Source organism: Halichoerus grypus, chromosome 12 (assembly GCF_964656455.1).
Source record: "Halichoerus grypus chromosome 12, mHalGry1.hap1.1, whole genome shotgun sequence".
Classification (NCBI taxonomy): domain Eukaryota; kingdom Metazoa; phylum Chordata; class Mammalia; order Carnivora; family Phocidae; genus Halichoerus; species Halichoerus grypus.
In genome coordinates, this window is record NC_135723.1 from 65,295,883 (window position 1) to 65,314,798 (window position 18,916).

General features: G+C 37.3%; 1 long non-coding RNA gene across 1 annotated transcript in view; it reads left to right on the top strand.

Moving 5' to 3' along the window:
* The first annotated feature begins 2,654 nt into the window (after positions 1–2,654).
* LOC144379674 (uncharacterized) overlaps positions 2,655–18,916 on the top strand; it is an 89,867-nt gene continuing 73,605 nt past the window's right edge. The window contains exon 1 of the long non-coding RNA XR_013443002.1: positions 2,655–2,780. This is a non-coding gene — a long non-coding RNA (uncharacterized LOC144379674). The remainder of the gene's footprint in view (positions 2,781–18,916) is intronic.

Genomic DNA, 18,916 nt, shown 5'->3' on the forward strand with positions numbered 1-18,916 from the left:
TATTTTTATTCTTTTAGATACAGCTGATGGATGGTTGAGCAATTGTTCAAAGTGCAATAAGCTGTGTTTTTGGTTGCTTAGAAGATGTGGAGGAACTTAGCAATGTTTAGGCACCTCTGGAAATTTCTCGGGAGTCAAGGGATATGACTCAGTCTGCTTGGGGAAAATGGTCTCATCTGTTTTTAGTGATTCCTCTTATTCTTATCATTAGCTTAGAAAATGACTAAGAAGGCCATAGGTGGGGAATTTTCCACTTGATTCTCTGGCCTGTTGATTGAAAGTTGAAGTCATATTAAGCTGTGGATGGCCTGTCTCCACAAATTCACAAATGAGCCCCACAATCATCTTACTTTCATGCTTATTGGGAGGTGGAGTGAATGTGGTAGCTACTTCTAGCCACTGTGGTGGACTCATGGATATACCCCACTGTGCCAGAAAGGGTAAATTCTGTTTCCTATTTCCTATTTGGGAATATTCAAATTATTTTTTCTTTTTTGAAGATTTATTTATTCACTTTGAGAGAGAGAGAGAGAGAGACTGCGAGGGAGTGCGCCTGAGTAGGGGGAGCAGAGGGAGAGGAAGAGAGAGAGTCTGAAGCAGACTCTCTGCAGAGCGTGGAGCCCAACTCGGGGCTTTATACCAGGACCCTGAGATCATGACCTGAGCTGAAACCAAGAGAGTCAGATGCTTAACCGACTGAACCACCCAGGTGCCCCTGGAATATTCAACCTTTTAGTGATATTTCTCGTGGGGGTTTTTTGGTCCCTGTTATTTCTTTCTGATGACTTAAAAATTTTTCAGGCTATGATGAAGGTACTTTACTTTTAGTCTTTTCATATCACTTATTTTTAACTTTCTTAGAAAAATAGAAATTTTTAGAAAGAATAACATTCTTGATGAACACTTTTAACTTGAGCTGACCAATTGACATGTTGTCTGGTTCTCAGATTGGCTTCCTTTGGAGGCTACAGTATAATTTTCAGGGGGAACTAGGAAACAATTTGACCTAAACATCTATTTGAAGAAGTTAGAAAAATAACAGCAAAATAAACTGAAATAAAGTGGAAGAAAAGAAATAAAGTTGAGAACAGAAATTAATAAAATAAAAAACACAGATTCAATAGAGCAGATCAACAAAACCAAAAGTTTGGTTTTTTTAAGACTATTAAAATTGATCAAGAAATCAGGCGCGCCTGGCTGGCTCAGTTGGTAGAGCATGCAACTCTTGATCTTGGGTTCGTGACTTCAAGCCCTGTGTTGGGTGTAGAAATTACTTAAATAAATAAACTTAAAAAAAAAAAGAAATCAATTGGCAGAACTGATCAAGAAAAACAAGAGAGGTCCCTCTTATTTTCTAATATAGTCATTTTAAGGCTATAATTTCCTCCTTAAAAACTCTTTTGGCTGCAGCCTACACTTTTTAAAATGTAGATTTTTTTGGTTAGCTTTATATTCAAACTTAATGTCTCATTCCAGTGTGATTTCTTCTTTGACCCACAGATTATTGAGGAGTATATTTTCTAATTTCCAAACATATGGGTATTTTCTAATTTTTAGGTTTATTTCATTGTGATCAGAGATCATTCTCCACATGATTTCAATCACTTGAAATTTGATAGGACTTTCTTTATGACCTAGTATATGTTGCCTCCCCCCTTCTTTTTACATTTCACTTGTGTTTGAAAGATGAAAGATGTGCATTTGGCCATGTTCTATATATGTCAGTGGGTTAGCATATATAATCGTGTTGTTCATGTCTTCTCTTCCACGTTCTTCCTTTGTCTGACACTAAGAATACAGAAGATTCTTGTAGATTTGTCTATTTCTCCTTTTAGCTCTGTCAAAATTTCTCTTTAGATTTTTTGAGGGCCTATTTTTAGATGTATACATGTTGGTAAACCAAACCTTTATCATTATATAGTGTATTTTTAATATGTAGTGACTTTTTTGACCTGAAGTCTACCTAGTTTAATATTAATATGGCTGCACCAGCTTTCATGTGGTTGTTGTTTTCATAGACTATATAAAAATATTATTTATGTTCTATGTATAATTATTTTTTACTTTCTACCCTTTTTGTTCCTTATATCTTAGGTGTTCATCTTACAAGCCATATATTGTTGTTGTAGTTGTTGTTATTTTCTTAAACTCAGTCTGGGTTTTTTTTCTTCTTAAACCCAAATCTTTGTCTATTAATTGGAGTACTTCATCCATTTATGTAGTGAGAGGTATTATAATAGTGTAATAGGGCTAAATTTGTTTAAAAAAAAAATTTAGACCCAATTTAGCAGCTTGGCTTTGGGGTTGTAGACAGTAAGACTTGTTGTAGCCACTGGCTGGGAAACTCCTTTCTGTGTCTCTGGATGGTACCCAAACAAGCCATAAGAAACGGTCCTTTGAGGCATTCCTTTTTGTTTCTCAGAGTCCTGTTATCTGAGGGAGCACATGGGGTGGGAGGCAGGGCCAATGTGCCTGGCCAGCCAGCTCAGTCCCATCCACCCTGGTTCCTTACACATAGCAAATGCCAGGGCTGATTGCCCTGATATCCAGGATGCCCTGAGGGGTGTTCCGTTCCTTCTCTGATCCCTGGTGACTGGGAGCAAAGTGGCCATGTGCAGATTCTCAACCTTCTGTACACAGTTGGAGCTGTGATGTGGGAGAGGAATATTTCTACTTTTGGTATTTATCTAAAGAGATTTTCCTTCTGAAGAATGACAACATTTTTCCCCCTCTATCCCAGATTGGAAAATCTGATGGCATGATTCCAGTGCTACCAAACTGTGAGTCTCTAGATAAGTCTTTTTTACCTTTATAGATCTTAGTTTCCTTGTTTGAAAATGTAAAGGATTAGAAGTTCTATAAGACCTCTTGCAGCTCTTATATCCACCCAATCTACAATTTCTAAGTAAAAGAAATATGAAGGGTCTCCCTGGATTCTAAAAAAGAGACTAAGTGTACCCCCAAATCATAGGAAAAAGCTAAGTCTGAGATGATTTTCCCCAAAGAAATGAAACATAGGCAGTGAATTGCGGGCATTATGGCTTATTTCTATTTTGGGGGGTTGGGAGGGGAATGGGAAGGAGATTAAATAAAAAGAGAGAGTAAAAAGTTTCATGATTTTAAGTGAATTTGCTGAGAAATAATTTATAATGTCATTGCTTGCTCGTTTGTTTCATTTTTAACTTCCCCTCCCCTCTCCCATCTTAGCTCTTCTCCAAGGGCCAGGCTTTTATCACTGGGATCATTTGATAAAAGTCCTACTTTGTTGTGTGACATTGCAAAAAGGATCTGTGTACCCAGGAACATTCTCACCATTTCCAAAGTATCCAATTTTTGTCTCACTTGCTCTGTAGAAATGTTTCCCCCTGGGGTGTTCTTACTCACTTGAGTGCTTTAAGTCTACATTAATACACTTATTTAACTAGACCTTTAATCAATATTTCATGGGATGTATTGAGAAGACCCACTTAATCTCTTTTAGTGTCTGCAGGTGTAGGAGTGAGAGAAAGCACTGGCCCAAGAAGACGGGTGTCATTTACACACAAATGAAGATGTTCCTATCGATCATAGGCTTGTTGGGATAATACTTGTGATGAATCATTTATAGGAAGGGGACAAGGCATTTTATGTTTTACAGACTGGGACTTTTGGGTCCTTAAATATCTATCAGAGTCCCATTACTGAAGGAGTCAAGGATAACCATGGGATTCACTTCTTAGCAAGGAAAAAAACTAATATAAAAAAATGACTTGAATAGGCAGACCAGTTGGGGCCACAAAAGATTCTAATATTTGTAAATTGGGATACTCTGAAGAGATCTCAAGAGTGTTATCATCCATAGACAAATAAGATTTGAGTGGGAAGTTTTGAGTGGCCTGTGGTAAGGTAATTTCTTTTTGGTGATGTTTATAATACGGTGGTAAGTCACTGGGACTTGGAGTCAGTGGGACTTGGCTCAAATTCTTGTTCCAACACTTATTATCTGTATGACTGTGGGCATTTTATTTTACTTAAATGTCACTTCCTCAGATGTAAAATGTTTGAGTAATAGCTCACTTTGTTAGGTACTTACTATGTGCAAGATACATACCTAATGTCTTAACATATATTATCTTTTATAATCCTCAAAATAGCCTTAATAGGGAGATACTATTGGTTACTGTAGCTATGTAGTAAGTCTATAAAGTGGAATTTTTCAAGATAGTTTTAGTTGTTTTAGTTCCTTTGTATTTTCATATAAATTTTAGAATAAGCTTGTATATACCTACAGAAATCTTGCTGGGATTTTTGGCAGGAATTGCATTAAACCTATGAATCAGTTTGGGGAGAAATGACATCTTTACTGTATTAAGTCTTCCAATACCTGAAAATGGTGTATCTATTTATTTAGATTTTTTATTTCTTTCATCAACTCTGTAATTTTCAGCATATGTATCTTACATTTTTTTAAAGATTTATATTAAGTATTTCATTTTTGGAGTGATTGTATATGACGTTGTGCTTTTAATTTCAGTTTTCATACATTCACCTGCTATAGAAATATGATTGGTTTTTGTTTTTTGATCTTATATTCTGTGTAACCTTGTTAAAAATCAATTAGTTCTAGTATTTTTGTTTGTTTTTTGTTTGTTTGTTTCCAGAGAATCCTTGGGATTTTCTACATAAGCAATCATGTTATGAAATAAGGGAAAGTTTTATTTCTTCCTTTCCAAACTCTATGCCTTTTATTCCCTTTTCTTGCCTTATTAAGCTGGATAAACCTTCCAGTATTATGTTGAATAAGAATGATGAAAGCTGATATTCTCCTTTGTTTCATATTTTTGGGAAAAAGCATTCAGGTTTTCATCATTGTACTGTTGTATGATTTTTATAGACTATCAAGTTGAGGAAATTCTCTTCTGTTTCTAGTTTTTTTATATACGTTTATTCCATATACATTTTGTGCACTTACACATTTATACGTGCTTGTATATTTACTTCTGTAACTATTTCTCCATGGAGAATTGAGTTACTCTGTTGTGTTTTCCTTTTAGCTTGAAGGACTCCCCCTAATATTTCCTTTTTTTTAATTGGTAGTTTCTTTTATTTATTTTTTATTATTATGTTCAGTTAGCCAACATATAGTACATCATCAGTTTTTGATGTAGTGTTCAATGATTCATTAGTTGCATATAACACCCAGTGCTCATCACAACACATGCCCTCCTTAATACCCATCACCCGGTTACCCCATCCTCCCACTCCCCCTCCCTTTCGTAACCCTCAGTTTGTTTCCTGGAGTCCAGAGTCTCTCATGGTTTGTCTCCCTCTCTGATTTCTTCCCATTCAGTTTTCCCTCCCTTCGCCTGTTGTCCTCTGTGCTATTCCTTATGTTCCACATATGAATGAAGCAATATGGTAATTGTCTTTCTCTGCTTGACTTATTTCACTTAGCATAATCCCCTCCAGTTCCATCCATGTCGATGCAAATGGTAGGTATTCATCCTTCCTGATGGCTGAGTAATATTCCATTGTATGTATGAACCACATCTTCTTTATCCTTTCATCGGTTGAAGGACATCTCGGCTCCTTCCACTGTTTGGCTATTGTGGACATTGCTGCTATGAACATTGGGGTGCATGTGTCCCTTCTTTTCATCCCCCTAATATTTCTTGTAGGGCTGGTGATAGCAGGGGATTCTCTCAGGTTTTGTTTATCTGGGATCTTCTGTTTCTAGTTTGCTGAGAGTTTTTATTATAAATGAATGTTGAATTTTGTCCAGTGCTTTTTTTGGCCTCTATTGATATGATCGTATGCTTTTTCTTATTTAATCTGTTAATATAATGAATCACACTGAATGTTTTCCAAAGTTGGTTTTCCAAGACTTGCTATTCCTGGGAAGAACCCTACTTGGTCATGCTGTATATCTTGTTTATATATTACTAGATTTGATTTGTTAATATTTTCTTGAAAATTTTTGCATCATGTTCATGGGAGTTGTTGGTCATAATGTCTTTGTGTGATTCTGGTATTGAAATAACATTTTTAATATTACATTTTTGAGTTGGTATATAGAAAAGCTATTAATTTTTCCACTTTGTTCTAATATCCAGCCACATACTTAAAATTTTTTTTAATTCTAATAATGTTTTAATTAGTTTCTTGTATATTCTAGGTAGACAATTGTAACTTCTGCTTAAAAAACCACTTTGGTCTCTCCCCTGTCCCAAATCAATACACTTTTTAGTTGTTCTTGTATCTGTGCATTATCTATCAAACCTGCATCAATTTTAGTAATTTATATTTTTATAAATTCACATATAGTATTTCCTAATAAATGTAACCACCTTCCTATGCATTCCTAAATTTTACATATTTTCTTTCTCTTTCTCTCTCCTTACTGATTAGATATGTCAGAATTTTAACTTTTTAAATTGTCTCAGTATCTTTAGTTGGGGTTTCTTAGGTTCCATATATAAGTGAAATCATTTAGTATTTTAATTTCTCTGAGAACTTTAACTTTCTAATTGACCTTTAAAATAACAGCCTTTGATTTTATAATTACCTACTCCTCTCTGGTGGCTTGTATAATTTATATTTTATTAATTTATGTTCTTATTTTTAATTAATCTCTTCCTTAGTTTTTTTTATTTTTTTTTAGCTTCATTCATTGAATGCTTGGTTTATTTATTTTAAAGCTGTTAATTTTTCTCTGAGTACTCTTTGGTCAAATTTTAAAGATATCAAACTGTAGTGTTTTCATTACCACTTACTGCTAGCTTATAATTTCAATTTTGTTTTCTTCTTCCTTCTTCTTTCCTGGCAAACACTGATCTTTTTTTCTGTCTTCATAATTTTACCTTTTCCAGAATGTTATATAGGTGGAATCATACAGTATGAAGCCTTTTCAGATTGGCTTCTTTTATTTAGTAATATACATTTAAGCTTCCTCAATGTCTTCATGATTTAGTAGTTCATTTCTTTTTAGCACTGAATAATATTCCATTGTCTGGATGTACCACAGTTTAGTTACCCATTCACCTACTGAAAGACATATTGGTTGCTTCTAAGTTTTGGCAATTATGAATAAAGCTGCTATAAACATCCATGTGTGTGTTTTTGTATGAACAGTTTTCATCTCATTTGGATATATGCCAGGGAGCATGACTGCTGGATCATATAGTAGGAGTATATTTAGTTTTGTAAGAGACGGCCAAACTGTTTTCCAAAGTGACCCTCAGTTTTTCAGTTTTTCACTGTACTATTTTGCATTCCCATCAGCAGTGAATGAGAGTTCCTGATGTTCTACATCCTTGCCAGCATTTGATTACTTCAGTGTTTTGGATTTTGGCCATTTAAATGGGTGTGTGGTGGTATCTCATTATTGTTTTAGTTTGCATTTACCTAATGGTATATGATACGGAACATCTTTTCATATGCTTATTTGTCATCTATATATCTTCTTTGGTGAGCATTATTTCATTACTCCAGTGACTGTTCTTAAATTTTTAGTGAACATCTTTAGAAATGTATTTATTACTTTCTTAAATTATAAAAGCAATACAAAGTTGCTATAAAAATTCTATTAGCATGAATTGTAAACAGTAAAAGTGAAAGTCCATTCATACCCCTGGAAAAGTTATTAACAAATATTACACTTTCAGATATATTGATGAAAAAATACACACATGGTTTTCTATACAAATACAATTATTTTACTTTCCCTGTCACCACAAATTTCTGTTTAGTTGAAATTATATCTAATTTTAGTTCAAGACTGCTCAATTTTGTTTAATATTTTGCCTCAATATTTTATAACAATTATATCAAGATCATAACCATAATAAAATCCTTTAGCCTTATATTTTAAATTATTTTTACTTATCACCAAGCTTTTTATTTCAAGCCTTCCTTTTTGCTCATTTTACTTTTTGTCTTGCTGAAGAATTTTCTTGCATAAATTTTTTGAAAATTGAAGATATATTTGCTTTTTTTTTTACCTTACACATTAGTGATAATGTTATTGTCTTCTAGAATTCTGTATTGTAAAAATAAAGTTGGATATTGCTCAAATGCCAGTTTCTTTGTAAGTAATTCCTTACTTTCATTTTAGAATGAGTTAACAGATTTTCTAGGATGTCTAGATAAGCATCTTTATTAATCATTTTTGCTTAGTGGTCAATAGTGAAGTCCCAAATCTTTGTTCATCTCAATAAAATTATCCTTGATTATTTCTTTTATTGTTTCTCATTTCTCCAGTCTGTTTTTCTTTCTTTTCTACTAAGTAGATGCTGGAACTTCTAAATATATACCCTAAGTCTTTTATGTCAGATTTTTCATTTCTTTGTTTACTGTTCTGTTTTATGGGACATTGCTTTATTTTCCAGATCTCTAATTTGGCCTTGGATGGCCAAATTTTAATTGCTTCAATTTTTAGCGTTTCTTTTGAGCAACTGCTTCTTATTTTTTGACTTCTACTTTAGAAATAACACCTAGTTCTAGTTCTTGTTTCACGAATCCTCCTGAAAGTTTTAGAGGATGTTAATTCAAATTTTAAAACTTCTCTTCCATTTTTCACATATTCCATTTTCTTTAAAATTGGTCATTCTGCCTTTTTGTCTTTGCTCTTTATCACTCTTGGTTTTCTCAAATGTTTGATGATCTTTAATTGTTCATTTATATTTATAAATGAAATATTGGATGATGTGTGTTTGAAGTTGGTATAGATTTCCTTTTTTGTGTATATCCGTTTCCATAATAGGTTTCTCCCCAACTAGAAGGGATAACTGTAGACTGGGCCTGCTGATGGGCATGTTTCTCTTTAGAGTGGAGGACAGAGGCACAGTGGGGTCCCATAAGCTTGCCAAGGTGAGGAAGACTTTACCCTACTACTAGAATACTTTAGTGTTTTCATTTCTGGGAGAGCTGCCTTTCTTCCCTACCCACTTTTCCCTGCATGGCTGTTATGTAGGACTGGAATTTCTTGGAGCTCTGTTCTACTCTTCTCTTTTTTCAAACTCAAAAATGTTAGGACACCCTGTCCTCCCAGCCCCAAAAGGAAGATTTGCAACCAGGGGAAGTGTTCTCAAGGCTTTGTCCTGGAGGCAAACACTATGACCAGCCTCCCAGTTCATATAGAGGGGTGGATGGGGACTACAGACCCAGGGACTCAGCAGGCGGTCCCTTACTTAATTGTCCTGAGAATTGCCCCATGGCCAGGGTCTCCTCTAGTTCTGAGTTTGAAGATTGAAGAGCTATTTTGGGGAAAAACTGCTTTCTTCTCTGCAGCAGGTTTTCCCCCTCTGTTTTGTGTTGTAGTTTATTCTATTCTGGTTTCTCTATCATTCCGATCTTATTAGTTTTTTAATTTCTAGAAATTTTCCAAAATAGTTGGTCTACTGGTGGTATCCTTTCCAGTTTCCCAGGTTGCTATAAATTTATTTTTATATTATATACTTTGTGTCATTTAAAATAGATTTTGGCAGAGAACGGGGACACGTGTGTGCTTAGCTTGCCATATTAAAATAAAAGTCTTTACCTATTTTTGATTCACAGTTAAGGTTTTTACAGGCTAATCAAATGGAAGCTGCTGCCAGTATGTAGATTTTAGTTTAAATAATCTTTCAGTTTCTAAATGAAGTCTCTAATCCACTCTCCAGGAGATTTCAGGAAAAAGAACTAGAATAAAGCCCTTTAAAAAATTTTTTCATGGAGTACTTAAAATAGCAGTGGACAAATAATGAAAGATAATCAAAATCTAAAACTGCACAGATCATTCAGGAAAATTTACACAAAGTGACTTTTCCCTAGCATTATAATATGACAAATTTTAACAGAGAGAAGTTGAAAGAATTGTACAACAAATACCCATATACTCACTTAGTTTTGACAATTACATTTAACCCTATTTGCTTTATCTTATATCTATCCATTCTCTATTCATCAATAAAGTTTTCTTTTCTTCTTGATGTATCTCCAAAGAAGGTACAGTCAGCAGTGTACCTTAGAAGGTACTTTTTAAAATGACAATACATTTTCTCTGATTTCCCTTCCTCTCCTTTTCTTTCTCTCTTTTTGTCATCATATTTGCATGACATTAAGAAATAAGCTTCCCTCTGGACATCAGGTCTTGGTCAGTTTGGTCGGCTAACTGAGTAGGTGTTTAGACACGCAAACCAGACTGATTGCTTTAAGAACCAGCAGAAAGTTCACCTCTTTGGTTAAGTCTTCCTTTATTGGGAAGGATTGGAAAGGATGGGTTGACAATCCTTTCTCCCGCGATCTTAGAGCACTTTGGGGTGATCTCTGCTAAGCTATTTAACAGATTGGTATTGTGATTCATTTTTTATAGGAATTGTCTCCCCTTTTGACTATTGAATCCTATAGATATATGTGTGTGTGTTTGTGTGTGGTTGTGGGAGACAGTAGGTTAGAGACTGTGTCTTATTTATCTCTGTGTCCAAGAGCTAAAATAGTTCCTAGAACATATTAAATTAATAAAACAGTAGATGAACAAATGAATCAAGGTTTGCCTGTTTGACTAGACAAATCAGTTCAGAATTGTTTTTATGATCATTGCTTTTTTAGTAGCTTAGTAGGTTAAACTAGTTTGCAACCCACACAATTGGTATGGCTTTGGTGTAGTTCTTAAAGAAGGTAAGAAGATGGCCCAAGTGAAGCTCCTTACATGATCCCAGACTTAATATCTCAAAGTCAAGGATGGATATCACAGTGCAAAAATAGAATCCGTCAAGTTGTAATCTCAGATTCATGGACAAATCTAGTGCCAGCTCTATTCTGCTTTGCTAGTGTCATCAGAAAATTTTCACATTCTTTTATTAAAAATAATAGGCAGCATACCATTGTGAAGAAATTACTTCTGGTTTTTACTTCTTCTCATTTTTAGAAATTTTCCCATGGTTAATTTTAGTAACTGATCTAATGATACTGATCTTAATAGTGGAGTAAAACCTTATATCTTGGTACAGCTTTTCTATATGCCAGACCTTCCTTTGAGCATAGATGATTCATGAACCATCCACAGTGAAGAAATGCAGGGCAGGTGTTAAATGGGAACCAACATTTATTGATGGACTATGACATGCTTGGCACTATACTAGGCAATTTATAGTGGTTGTTTTTTCTTTTTTTTCTGAAATGGCCTTTAATTGAGGGAAAATTGGATTCGTTGGCTGAAATCACTCAGTTGAACTATCTACTAGCTACTGATCATTGGTTGCTTGCTAATTTGAGGCTAAGAAGCCCCTCCTCCCCTTTCGTGTTTATCTTCATGATTTAACACCATAATCAAGAGTAGTGTCAGGGAGCTTAGCCACCATACAAGGCCCCCAGAGGATGCGGGCTCACATCAATATTCTGCTCAAAAATGAAAGGAGTTCAGAGGATTCCCTGGTGGACAAGACCTGGGGAAGACATCTTAGTCCCAGTTTTTGCTTTTGTTCAAGTCATAGATTTCCTGATCTTTAAGACAAAGGACACAGACACATTCCTTCTCTTTCTCCTCACTCTCCTCAAGTACGCCATAGCTCTCTTGCTTCTTGTTGGTAGCCTAGGAATTCATTTGACCAAATGAAATAAATGTGGCCTTGGAGGGGATTGAAGCATGATTTACTGTGGGACAACTTTACAGTCCAGAAGCCTTCCTGAGCCCAATACACCTACAGGAACTGCTCCAGAAGCCTGTCCCTGTCTTGTGGCTTGCAGGCACTTCCCATGCACTATTGGGTGGCTGGGTTCCCCAGGATGCTACTTTAGGGCAGTCTGTGCTTGTGGGAGCAGATAAGAAGTGAGCTTAGAGGGGCCTTTTATCAGCTGCTATGTTCACAGAGGCCAGATGATCTTCAAGGAGTTGCTTAGAGATTTAAAGCACTGATGTGACAAGGATGCTTTGATTCCAATGTTCCAGCCATCTCCCTGCAGCCAGTGTTTATGTAAACTTGAAAAAACCTGCCACTACTGTTCATCGCCCTCATTTTTCAACCTTAATGATAATTACATTCCATGGACTAGGAAAGATTTAGCATCCTTCAAGTCTGGGTTGGATTCTTCCTCACATGTGGTGGTGGAGTGTTGTAGTCCAGCTTCTGGGGGCATGGGCGGAGCAGGCTGCAGGAGACAAGGGAGATTGGTCTCCAGTGGAGTTTTGAAATCAGTCCCTGGAAAGCTTTAATTTGTTTATTGATTATTATTGTATATGCAAAATTCTGACTTAAAAGATTTGAAGTCTCTTTTTGCTTTAATGTATGAATCAAAATTCAAAAACCAGAATGTGGGGCTTTGTCACTGCACTCTGTGGAGACTGTGATCCCTTTTCCAGGCTCTCAGCCTCCTTAGTCCCCTTACTACCCTTTCTTCTCAAACTCAGATCCTATCTTCTCTCTTTTATGACCCTTCTTTCAATAGCAAAGATGGGGCTCTGAGAAGCAGAGAGAGACCTGTTCCATAAGTTCCAAACTCCAAATCAAGACAATAGGAAGGAACATTAAGAACTGAGACTGTTCCCCCAAATCAAAGGCATATGCTAGCCCTTTGGCTAGCTTTAGGTACCTCTTCCCTGCCCTCCACTTCTAAGAGACCTTAGATGTCCCTCCCATCATCATTTTTCTTCCTCAATCTATCTTTATTCCTATACCTATTGTCCTACAAAAGCAAAGGGAAAACAAATGACTTTGCATAGGGAATAGAGTTATGTGTGTGAATATAAGTTTTCTTCACTCCCTTTCCCTAATCAAGGCCTAAAGGATGGAGTTGGTGGGTACCAGTCAACCATATCTTGGGTCTTAACCATCCCAGCCACTTCTAGGGCAGTTCCTGATTTCCCTTTGGCACTCTTGATGCCACTAAGCCCTAGCCCTGGCATGGAGCCATGGTGAGCCCTGCCTTCAGTCTGATCTTTGGAATGGTGCCAAGGACTGTGAGCACAACCACCCAGATGAAAGGAATTCAGATCCTGTTCCTGGAATCCAGAGCAAGGATCCTGATGGAGCCTTTTCTTCCTCTCAAAGGCCCAGCCACTGGCAGACTTCTTTTCCATCTGTCCAGGAAAGCCGGCTTTCAACAAATACAGTTTTCAGAGCTTTTATCCTGCTCTTGCATCCAAGAGTTGGCCCAGAGCACAGCTCTTGGCTTTTCTCAAAACCGACTCTGCTTGGTATGAATTCCATAGGGTTTAGTATATGGATACTGTCATTTTTCAACTTGCCTATCTTAAGTAGAAATCCAGGGTCAGATGCAGGTTTTGTGAGGCTTGAAAGCTGGTACAATTTTTAAGGGCCCTCTTTAAGAAAAATTATATAATATTATAAAAACAAAATTAGGTATTCAACTTCCCCTTAGGCATATCACCAAAATGACCATGATATTTCAAAACCACCAACCTGATGAGAGGTGTGATAAAGTAGAAGATGGAGTGGAGAGAGACAACAGTCTTGCAAACTGGGTTAAAATGTCTTACTTTAGCCATTTACAAAGCAATCAAGCAACATATGACCATATGAGCACGTTACTGGTGATCGTCCAAGGCCTGGGAGAAAGCCTGTGCAAGTGAGGAGCTCTGCAGGGCACACTTCATTATCTTCACTGTAAATCTACCTCTATAGGAATGTTTTCCTCTTAAAAACATGAAAACACATCTTTCCCTTTCCCCAAACCACTTTATTTTATGTTTCCAAAAATATTTTTCAAGTGATCTTTGCACAACTTGACAATGAATCAAGAGCTTGAAAGCATTCATGTTTTATCCCAGTAATTCTACTTCTGGCAATCTGGTCTGTGGAAAAGTATGTAGATTATGGAAGAGCTTTGTGCACAAGGATGTCTGCTGCAGCATTATTGATGACAGCAAAACACTGAATAAGCTTTAATGACTAACAACATGGCAATGACTAAGGGAAATATAATACATTCACCTGCTGAAATATTATATCATTAATACCAATTTTTTTTTCCAAGTCCTTATAGTAACCTGGGAAAATGCTAATCTACTGTTATTAGAAATTAGCGGGCACATGAAAGTTACATAAACTGTAACATAAATAGCAATTGATAACATCACCTTTGAGTTTCTAGCCCCTTGAAAGTGTTCTTGCATTGTATGTATCTCTTTGGTGAGGAAAAGAAAGTTCTGAATCTTTTGGATCCTCGGAATTTCCAAAGTTGAGGACTAACACTGAGCACACTAGAAGAAAATCTCACTTTTTAAACAAATTCTCTATGCTGTGGGACCTCAAATTTAGACCTGAGCTTTCTGATAATCAACATGAAAATGGAAACCAGATCAGTTAATTCAATGTTAGTAACAGAACAATAAAACATTTTAGTATAAGGTATTCCTGATACTAAAACCGAAAAAAACTTCTTCAGAAAGAGAATGCAGGGTTGTTTAATGAACATCATCCTTGAAGGAGAGACCACACCACACTTGATGCCATTTTGGCTACTCTCCCCTCATAGGGTGAGCCAGGGACATTGCACACAACAAAGGATGCTTCAACAAGAGTGGTTCTATAGGGGTAGGTGGGGGCAAGGGAGCTATATAGTAATGCTCAAATACTTTCTTTAGTGAGATGACTTAATTCAAGGATAACTTAAAAAATATCCAGAAGAATAAATACAGTGCATATTCTTTATGCAGTAGTCCATAAATACTGTTTCTTTCAGTCAGCCTTTTGATAGAGGTTAAGACACTGCTTTAGTATAGTAATCCTGTTTATCTCCACAATTCTCTGTAGGTATGCAAAATGGGTAAATTAACTAATTAAAGAAGGGAGGTAAAGGGACACAGCAGTTCAGATTTCCAACCCTTAGCCCAGAATTTTGCACCATGAATATTAGTGAAATCAGGTAGGGTCTTGTGTCCATTACCTTCTTTATCCCGCGAGGCCTCTGTAAGTCTGCAAGTAAGCTGCTGGAGCAGGCCAGTGACTGTGTGGCACACAGAGCAAGTTCCTTCTCTCTCAGACTCTGAGCATGAGAATGCATTTGCCTATGGATGAAAAATACAAGTTAAAAAATTCAATAGGATTTTTACGATGGTACCTCTTCCCTATATGTAATCCTGGTGAGAAAAAGGAAAAGAAAAGAAAAAACAAAGCCAAGTGTGAGTGCACCTAATTCCTGCTATATGCAACATCAAAACTGGCTTGTCCTTCTTTTCCCCCATCCCAGGTGGTAGGAATAAGCCAAGTCAGAGAAATGGTGTGCTTCTGAGTGATAGTCCAACAATGTCCTGCCTTTCTCAGCCAGTTTCCAAGAGAGTCATAGCAAAAACAAACATGCAGAGAGAGCCAGACTCTTTGTTTATGGTGTTGATTTCTTCAAGGAAAGGACAGGTCTGATGGGCTAGCTGCAAATATGGCACATGGCCCAGGAAGCCGTGAATGAGTAGCCATCTCTATCTCAGTAGCCCTGAGCTTTGTTCTGGGGGCTATGAACAAAAACGCCCTCCGTTCTGTTCGTTAAGGCATCCAACACTTATTATGGGTGTCGGCTTATTTTTGTCTTGTTTTGGGGTAATTCCCACTCCCTGCCAAACCTCATTGTTATAGTGTCCCATCTGTGAAGTATGAGTTACTGTCATTAACTGGGGCCTCGTTTGTGTTTACTTCTCATGGACATTTTATTGGAGCCACTGAATAAATATATCACGAAGGAGTTACGGCTAACTGGAGAGAATTAATCTGTCCTTTCAGTGTAGATTTCTGTGCCAACTACCACCTTACAGATTTTTGTATTAAGTGCAGCAGGGAGCAGATTTCATTTCCCTAGGGACAGGACCTCATTCCATGACTTGGGTCTTTCGGGGCATTTCCCCACAAGCACAGCCCTTTCTATCTCTCTACACACAAGTACACACATCAGTACACTTGCTAGACACTCAGGTCTTTCCTCCTGACTAGGGCTTTTCAACATAACCCTTCACTCCCACCCCATCTTCATTTTTCCTGACAAGAGTCCAGGTCCCTGACCACACCCCCAAACTAACTGTCTCTTGTGACCCCAACCACTTTTGGAGTTCTACTTCCAACTCATTTATCTGAGAAACAAACACAGTGTTTAGCTACTGGTGGATAATGATGGTTTAGGAAAGTGCTTCTCAAATTTTATTATATACAAAGGTCACTTAGGATGTTTGTTTTAAAAAGGTAAATTTCTAGGCTTTTGTCCACAGTGATTCTGATTCTGTAAATCTATTCCTTATTTTGTTTGTTGTTGATTTAAATCAAAATAACGGAAGTATACAGTTTAAAAATTGAATAATATGGAGGTGCTCTGCTTGCAATAATACCAGTCTAGATTTAGAATGACCCTATCACTGAGGACAGCTAGAAAAAAAACTGGGCAAATGTTAAAAAAAATAATTTGAAGGCTTCAGTGGAGAATTACAGAGCCAGATGCTAGAGGAAGGAAACTCAGGTGACTGGTCCCTAGAAGTATTTTGCAGATCCAGAGAGGTAGCTAAAAGTTGTCAAACTTAGAACTTTTGACAGAGTCATAGGGCAAGGGGGACAAAATTGGAGTTTAACACCTACCAAAAAAGCTTTAAGATGAGAGCTGGAGGGAGTATACGTAAGGAGAATGACAGAGAGCAGACCAGGTTCAAACAACCTCAATCCTTGATTGGATGAAAATGATTGCTGGGGGCGGGGGGGGGCGGGGGGGGGCGTAGATTTCCCCAGTACAGCCAAGTACCAGAAGCAAACAAAATATCCTTTCTGGAGGAAGATAGCATCATTTTAGACTAAAGTGCCTTTATAATTTTTCATTTACAATGTCCATCATACAATAAGAAACAGCCAGGCATATCTGAACACTACAAATGAAAACTAAGAAAAATAATAATAGAAACAAAGCCACATGATATGCAGATAATAAAATTATCAGATATAAAATTTATATCTAAGACACATAAGCTAATATGTTCAAGGAAGTCAAAGATGAGATTAAACATTTTGAAGATAACTGAAATAGTACTGAGAGATCTGATGACTACTAAAGAAATTGAACCCATAATTTAAACTATTCCAAAAATAAAATTGAAGAATTTTATCACATATTTAAAATAAGACCAATCAACCCAGACATTTCCAGTGAAGAGAAAAAGAGGCAACATTTTCCAAGTCATTTTATGAGGCCAGTATTACCTCAATACCAAATCAGACAAAACAGTACAAAAAAGAAAATTATAGGTCAATCTCACTCTAGAAAATGGATGTAAAATTTAAAAATAGGTGCTAACTAAATATTAGCAAACTGAACCAAGTATAAAGGATAATACATTCCAATGAAATTGGATTTGTTCCAGGAATGCCAAAATAATTTTATCATTCCAAAATCAATTAATAGAATAAAAGAGGAAAGCCTTATGATTATTTCAACAAGTACAGGGAAAAAAGCATTTTAAAAGTTCACTACCCTTTCATGATAAACAACAGCAAAACACACATGTAAATCCTCTTAGCAACCTAAGAATAGAGGGAATCTTCCTTAGTCTGATAAATAGTATCTAAAAATTGCAGTAAAATCATACTTAATGGGAAGGTGTTAAAATTTTCTCCTTTGAGATTGGAAAGGAGAAAAAAAATGCTGCTATTCTCACCTCTATACAACATTGGTCTAGATGTTCAAGCTGGTGTAATAGCAAGAAAGAGAAATAAAAGGTGAAATTATTTAAAACTGCCATTACTGAGGAGGAGATAAGATGGTGGAGGAGTAGGGGGACCCTAAGCTTGCTTCGTCCTTCAAACACATCTAGGTAAATATCAAATCATTTTGAACACCCAAGAAATCTATTTGAGGACTGAGATAACAAAACTGCACATCTACAGGTAGAAAAATGACCACCTCATGGAAAGTAGAAGCTTTGGAGAGTTGATCTGGGGGAGAGAAGAGCTGCAGGTGCTGGGGAGGGGAGGGAGACCTGATTATGGAGAGAGGAGTGAAAAAGAAAAGAGAGAGAGAGAGTGAAAGCACTCACAGTGGATTGCACAAGAAAAACTCTTCCCTAAAACCACTGACTGGGAAAAGGAGAAAGACTGACTACCACAAGTTTTTATAAGCAGCAGAGCATAGGCTGAAGTTTTGGAGATCTGAGCCATTGCCAGCATTGAGCCTGGCAGGCTTGGCGGTGCTCTGGTGGGGAAGGAGGGCAGAGACCTGGAATCAGGCAGCACAGTCTGAGGATCCCCTGGGTCTCATAGGGAGAAGCAGTTCCTCTGCTTGGAGAGCCTTAGGGAATGGTGGCATGACCTCTCTGGGGACAAGAGAACTGGTGGCACTAACATGCTGCCCTATTCACTGGCATAGGAACAGAGACACCGGCTGAAGCCTGCAAACCTTGGTGCTAGCTGTCTGCTGCACCTTACCATAAACTCCAAACCACGGTGTGGTCATGCAACCAAATTCTAGGACAAACCAGCACCGCCCACAGCACAGAGAGACCTTCCCCCAGGGGATCAATGCAGGTCCATGCCATGGGGATCTCTAAAACATGGAGTTTTGAAACCCAGCCCCATGCCGGAGATAAAACACAGGAGTACTGTGCCACCTGGCAGGTGGACAGCTCAGACACAGGCAGGGTAAAGGCAGAGATCTGGCAGCAGCTGAGGACACAAGAAAGGTGATTGTTTCCTCTTCTGTGAGGGCTTCCTCAAGAGTGTTGGTCACAGGGGCGCCTGGGTGGCTCAGTTGGTTAAGCGACTGCCTTCGGCTCAGGTCATGATCCTGGAGTCCCGGGATCGAGTCCCACATCGGGCTCCCGGCTCGGCAGGAAGCCTGCTTCTCCCTTTCCCACTCCCCCTGCTTGTGTTCCCTCTCTCGCTGTCTCTCTCTCTGTCAAATAAATAAATAAAATCTTTAAAAAAAAAAAAAAAAAAAGAGTGTTGGTCACAAACTCCCTTCTCCTGATCCAGAGAGCTGC